The sequence below is a fragment of the Lolium perenne genome, chromosome 7 (assembly GCF_019359855.2).
Source record: "Lolium perenne isolate Kyuss_39 chromosome 7, Kyuss_2.0, whole genome shotgun sequence".
Lineage (NCBI taxonomy): Eukaryota > Viridiplantae > Streptophyta > Magnoliopsida > Poales > Poaceae > Lolium > Lolium perenne.
Window position 1 is genome coordinate 86176189 of NC_067250.2, and position 7423 is coordinate 86183611.

Below are 7423 nucleotides of genomic sequence, written 5' to 3' on the forward strand. Positions count from 1 at the left end.
TAAACATATTCACCTAATGGCAATTGGTTTGAATCTCAACTATGGCCTGGTTTGTTTTATGATCACCATAGTGATACATAAACTAGGGTTGAGGTTTAATTCAAGGTGGTGAGATGAGATGACACCATATTGCATGTGCTAGGGTTAATCTCCCTAACCAAGATAATATGGTTACTTTCTTACTTGCTCCTGTGCTCATTTAATTACTAAGGATTTGAGAATTGGTTTTATCTTCTACCAATTACCTACAATTATTATCCTTAATTTATCATTAAATTAACTACATTGGTTATAGTTCTTTTTATAGTTAACTTTGGTCTTATGGATGAATGGTTTCTCACCATATTAAGTATGGAGTTTTAACTCTAAGGTTTTCTTAGGTTGTTTAATTTATGAAGTATGGATCTGGTAGGATTCTCCTTATGATCACCAAGTGGTTCACCAGTAAAGGTTGGGATATAAGTCTAGGGTTGCCTACTAGTTACCTCCCTACGATTTTATGTGGTGAATGAGATCTACTTATCCTGTTAGGGTTTATTCTCCATACCTCAAGTTCTTAGGGTTTATGATCATCACTTAATTAATAATGATCAAGGTTTGACTTCTAAGTTATCTCTCATTAAATAGGTTTCTCACTTCCATGATCAAGCATTGTCTTGATCAACTAGGGTATAATACTTCTAATTTACCTTCTTAAATGGGACTACTATGGTTGCCTCTAAAGTTTATATCCCAGGAGAATACCGAGATAATTACTTAGAGTTATTCTCAAGATATGATGATATAATCATCCTGTTGATTGGTTAATTATCTCCCTAAGGTTCAAGTGTTGCCTCAACTACTTATGTGTAGCTCCATGGCTTGAGTTCTCTCATATAGGAATAGTTATTCTAGGATTTATGGTGTACTCCTAATATTTATTTAGGTAGCTAAGCTAAGGATTCAATTGTCTAACTTAGTTGGATTGGTCCAAACCTTATTTCCCTAATTCATGGATATAGTCTTATTCCACTTGGTATTTGGTTATCCCATCACTCCAAGATGAAATGGTTTACCTCCCAATACTATAGTTCAAAGGTTGTCCTTTATTCTGAAATAGGTAAAGCTTACATTGATATGAATGGGCTCTCTCACTTGGGAAGGACTTCAATACTAACCTAGGGTTCCTCTTGCAGATGATGTTGTGATCATATGGATATTTATATCCAAGGTTTGTTGCTTCTCTAATAATTATTGTAGAACTCTCACCTCTCTAGGTTTGATGTATAATAATATGGAATAAAGAAGGGTATATATTTCTAGAGTTGATCTCCTTGTCTTGTTTCCAAGTTTGAAATAGAATGAATACCATGAGGTTCATGGTAGGATCATTGATTAGTTTAAGACATGGAGAAGATAAGTGAAGAACAGTTTCTCCAATTATTGTTACTTGGTTTCCAATTAAATGGATGTTCATGTTATGGCAAGGAATACCATGTTGTGATATTTAATAAGATCAGGTAGTTGGTCATTGAGTAAAGTGTTGTTGTGTTGATTATTAGTTCCATTTGATCTAACCCCTTAGATCAAATTATCTCTACCCAAAACAAAGTTTTAACCAAGTCACATTGAGGTTTATAGCGCTTGACTTGATGAGCTACTTCAATTCCACCAAGGTCAAGTGAAACTTCAGTTACTGTGACTGTTTTACTTTAAAGCGCGAAAATTCCCCAGATTTTCTATGCATGAATGCAATGCACACATCTGTTTCCTCTAATTTTGTAACCCCATTACCTGGGATATTACAGTCTCTACCCCTTAAACTAAACTTCGTCCTCGAAGTTTGATATCTCTCACGTTTCGGAGTGTGGATCTGACTTGTGCAGACTACATCCTTTCCCAAACTCTTTGGTGATCTCCCTGGATATAATGGAATATATCCATGTCTAGATTCTTCCTGGAATCCATTTGGGTTTGCCTTTGAGCATTAGTTTCTTACTCCAGTTCGATGATTTTACTCTGGAATCTAATAATACCTGTCTCTGAACCATGGCTCTTACTTTGATTCATTGATTTCTTCCAACTATTATAATCTTGTTTCCTATCTCATTGAAGATTCAATGATTGGGACTTCTTCTTGTCCTGACAGTCTTAATTTGAAGGCTAATTGGATAACATTCTCCTATTTGATAACATAGGTCTTTGTTTTTCCCTTACTACCAAAAGTGCAGTAATGGTACTTGGTAAGGTACTTATCATGGAAATGATCATGATGGTTTATTCCTCTAAGAATGAATTAGACTCATTTAGTCCATCCATTCAGGGTTTATAATGGGTACCTCTAACTATTTTGGGTTCTTTAGGTTCCATGAAAGGAATCATTCTATTAGTCTGTGGTTCTGGTATGGTCAATTTCCTTCGGTCTTTGGGTCTTCTTGAGCTTTATTTGGTCTCCTACAATCCTTCATCCAACTTCCTTAGCCTTAATTTACTTGGGCTATCATACTTCTGAGTAAATATTACTCACGTTCTCAAGTTACAGTCCACTTGTTACTTCCTCGAAGTATAAACCTCGGCTTTCCGGTCCGACATCCTTGAAAGTAATGTCCAACATTCTTATGAAAATAAGATCGAACTTCCTCTCAGTTCAGACCTTCTTATTCTATCTTGCTCAAAATATTGAGTTATTGTACATCCAACTCAATCTTTACTCTACCCCTTAGAGTTTACTTATGTTCTTCGACTCCTTTTCTTCCAACTATTGATCTTATGATTAGAATATTAGTCTGGGTCTAGCTTATGGTTTGTACTTATTCTAAGGTCTCGCGAAGAATGTTTGTGGTGTATCCACTCAATTGTGGACATCCAATGTGAATCCTTCGACTAAATGTTTATGAATCTAGCTATTTGGCTGACAAGATTTTTATTTGTTCACAAACTTTTGTTACAACTAATTAAATCGTGGACTATTTGTAATACCAACTAATACCAGCTGTGGTTATTATACCAACTGTGGCTATTTGATATATCTAAAAAATGGATTCTATTATAGGTTCTGATCAACTGGATGAGACATCTTCTACTCTATCTTCCAGTATTGATCCTATACCAATTTTGGTCTACTCATATCAACTATGGTTTTCTTATATCTGCTATGGTTTCATAGGTCATCTTCCTTTCTTCGAGGGTTTATTGTTGCAAGAAAACCACTAGCTGACACTATGATTATAGTATCCTAAGTGATTTCCCATGCATTCCCTCTTCTATGTTGCCTATGGATTTGCTTCTGCTTCTCCATAATCATCATATTTCTCACCTTCATGCTTCTTCTGTACTAAAGTACTCCTCTATTGAGGCAAAGCATGAGTTTTGATTGGTACTGTCTTCAGAGTATTGTGGTTACTTCCCACAACCTTGCTTCCTTTCTCTGATGAACCTTCATCTTGTCTCCGGAATCTTCCAGAGTTCGTCACTTCCTCACACGGATACTATTACCCTCTAGATCTATAGCATCAAGTAAGAACTTGATATTGCAACATGCATTTGCATATCAAAGTCTAACCTCATGTATGGATCTAGTCAAACAATGAAAATCCAATAAAATCCAAGAAGATTCAGCTTTGTGCATATAATACACACCATCATAAGCCTGAATATAATATTTGAGTAAGACATCTCTAGACATCAGGCTGAGATGTGTAGTATATAACACCACATAATATAGGTTTATATTGTAATACTTAGCACAAATATTTGGGATTCTACTTTTTGTCTCAACATTTACCTTAATTGCACATTTGCAATGAGATAAACTTGAAACAAAGTGGTTTGGGATGGTTAAGGTTAACCTAATTTTTTTTTTTGGAAGTTCAAACTTAGCTTCCATTTTGTTGAAGACTATCTCCCATATTATGGCTAGGTTCTATCATGTCTACTCTGAACACATATTTATTAGAATATAGTTCCTATACTTTCCAGTGTTTCTACCATAAAACTATGGTCATGAGATTTTTGGCACACTTCCCATAGTTTTGGGAACATAAATCTTGCACTATTATTGAACACTGGATTCTTAGTATTCTCCTCCTAACTAATTATGAGATTCTAGTCCATCACATACTGATTCTCAAGTGAATCATATATGATTAACAACTCTACTATGTAAGTAAGCATATTTTATTCATATCACTCTTCCTTACCTCCCATGATTGACTCATCATGGTCTATACTACCTTATATGACTTACATTTTTCACTTACTATCAGTTGTTTCACCTAGTTGGATAATTTACTTACCCATTACTTGTATTGGTTTACACCTTCTAAGGGGATATCTTCATGATATACTGATTTTAATCATATGTTATTACTCCTATTACAGGTCTGGATAACTCTTATTTATTCATGACAGGTGTTGGTACACATCTTCCAATAGGATATCTTCCTTATGGTTGTATCCTCTCTTTGGACTACCATGTATTGTATACCAACAATGATCTACTCATCTATTGTTATAAGGACTTAATTGTGTACTACATGTTTGGGATTAGCTGACTAACTTTACTTTATCTTGGTAAGTTAGGTAAGAAATATTGACTCAAGTGTGTCAGGATTATTCTCAAGTGAATATCCATCTCAAGTCATAAGAATATTTAGTTTAACTAAGACAACTTTCTATAGACACTACCAATCCTATAGGTCTCCTTTAAAGGGTTTTAATCCTAGGGTCAAAGCATTTGCTCTGATACCAACTGTGGTGACCCGGCATACCACTGCATGGTGTAGTATGCAAGTCTGATATAACACCAATGAAACACTTGTTCCACTAGTATTATATCGCTCAGAGTGGTACAACAGAAACATATGCGGGTCCAAGGTATGTCTATAGAATTACAACATTGACTCTTTTACATAAGATCATCACAGCCTCCTACTTTACAATGAGGTAAATCTGCAAATAAACTCCAGAAGAACGACTCGTAGTCTAATCTTATCACGGACTCTATTTGTAGAGTATTTGACTAGCTATAGAGGCTATGAATAGATTCTAGCTAAGTAGGAGCTAGGTATCGGAAGCTAGTTCCCTTCTATGGCTAAACTAGGTTTTCTCCTTGTTGGAGGTGTATCTGACTCCTCTGACAGGGTCCTGTCTCTTGAAGTAGTTGTTGACTCCTCGGTCTTCGAGTTGCACTGTAGATCCTCCTTCGATGCCTCCATATCTAAGCAGGGGGTTTAAGAGTGGGATGAGTACGAGCGTACTCAACAAGTTCATTATAGGAAAGAGGTGTTTAATGCACTAGCTACGGCATTAGACCAGAAAGTCTAATACCAATGCAAGTTTTCATAACCATTTCTTCAAAAGGTTGCTTTTATTCAGAAGAACTATGTCCGTCACCTTCACCGGTTTACTAGAACTTCATGGAGCTCCTTTCGGCCGCGTTCGCAGTTCCATATCCCGAACAGGAGTGACAGTCACGGTTCTTTACACTCTGCAGAGGTGTGTTGCTTTACCCATAAGAGATCTTAACCTTGGTGCCAACCGAGCTATAGTTCTCGTCCACACTTCCTTTGGTGTGAGGCCCGGTATAAGGTCTAGCCAATCATGTTCCTCCGCTACCTCGAACACCCACCCGTTGTTGCATGCGCCGACCCTGGGTCCACGTCGGTCCCATTATTCCCGTAATTTCAGGGTGGACCCCGACCACGACAACGATCTTTGGGCTATACCATACACTCCTACGCCGGTGGCTGCAACCCATCATAGACCGCAATACCGTGGGGAATTAGAATGGGATCCCCACCCCACCGCTTGCACTTCGCACGACAAGTGTCTACGGACTATGCCGTGGGGACTTAAGGCTTCCCCAGCCTACCGCTTGCCGCCAAACGGATACAAGTGTCTACGGTAAAGCGCATCCGTTGATGAACGAGAGGTGGAAACACTTTTGACTACTCCGTCCCACTCCAGATCTTATGGTTAACACGGGTATTACGGCACAAGAATCACTGGCGACATTTGTTGTTTAATCCTAGATGGATATAAACCCTTGCAATGGAACCTCCACCATATCAACACAATCCATGGTTCCATTGCCCACCACATAGTCATATTCATAGTTATGAAAATAGTGGTTTTGTTTTTCATGCAATAGTGATAAATATAGTACTTTGCAAGTAATTTGGTAAAAATACTCAAATGACATGAGCAAGCGATGAACTTGCCTTTATTGACTGCAAGATTATGCAGACAAGGTCTTCGATACGCAATAACTCCAAATTCTGAAATAGCATCATCGTCCGGTAAGGACGATGTTTAAAAGATTGGCAAGGATGCAATAATGCATAAGTATGGGATGCAATCGCTCTAAGCGTGACCTAACCCCGATGATTTAGGATTAGTGAGTGGTAATGATTAGTTCAGGGTGTGTTGCACTTTTAGAGTGATTCACAAACAAGGTTCTTATTCAGGTGTGGTTACATGGTATCATAAACAGGTGCTGAAAAATGCATATTAATAACCATACACATCAAGGAATAGTGGTTGTATAATAAGTAAATAGCAGTTGTCAATTTTAAGTCCTATAGTGCATGATTGATGATCACTTATTATATAATTCAAAAGAATAACTTTTGAAGAACATGTTCTTTGATAATGAACAAGTATGATAATTAGACTGGTGGGGTGCTATGGTTAACTATGGTTTCATCTAGTTTCTGAAGTAGTTATTAGATGGATCACAACCTAGTTGGATTCATCAGCTACTAGGGCTTGTATGGTTGAATTAAGTCTAAACATCTTAATTACCAATAGTTGTTATCAAGATGGTATATCTTATTGGTGACAGTGGGCTAGGGTTTATAGATTCTTATAAGCGGGTTGGTGATGATTCCTTATTTTCTTCAAAGGAATAACTTTTGAAGAACATACTTCTTAGGTAATAAGAAGTATATCAATTAGGTTGAGGTTGTTTAGGTTTGCTATTTATTTCCCTAAGTAAAATAGTTGGTTTCTAAATAGGATGGTTCAAAAATATCCAACACTAGTAGGGTTTAGTGGAACAAGGATATGTAGTGTAAAATAATAGGTATGGTTACTATTAGGGTTCATCACCATGGTGTGATGTTAAGCATGGATAATTAAGGAGGATTGTTTTTGGTAATAGGATCTAGGGTTTATACTTGGTTAACCCTACTTGATTATCTAGGTCTGGTGAAGATGAATACATGGGATACTAAGTAGTAGTGATAGGGTTCCCATATTTTATGTGGATTTGAACTAGTATTTAGTTGCTAAATATGAATCTATGTTTATTGGTGAAGTAACAGGATCACATGTTACTTAGGTTTTAAGTTTAGGAACAATTTAGGGTTCATAAGAAGTAATGGATCTAGGTTCTAAATGGCATTAGGGTTTTAGGATTACACACGACATGATGAGGTTATCA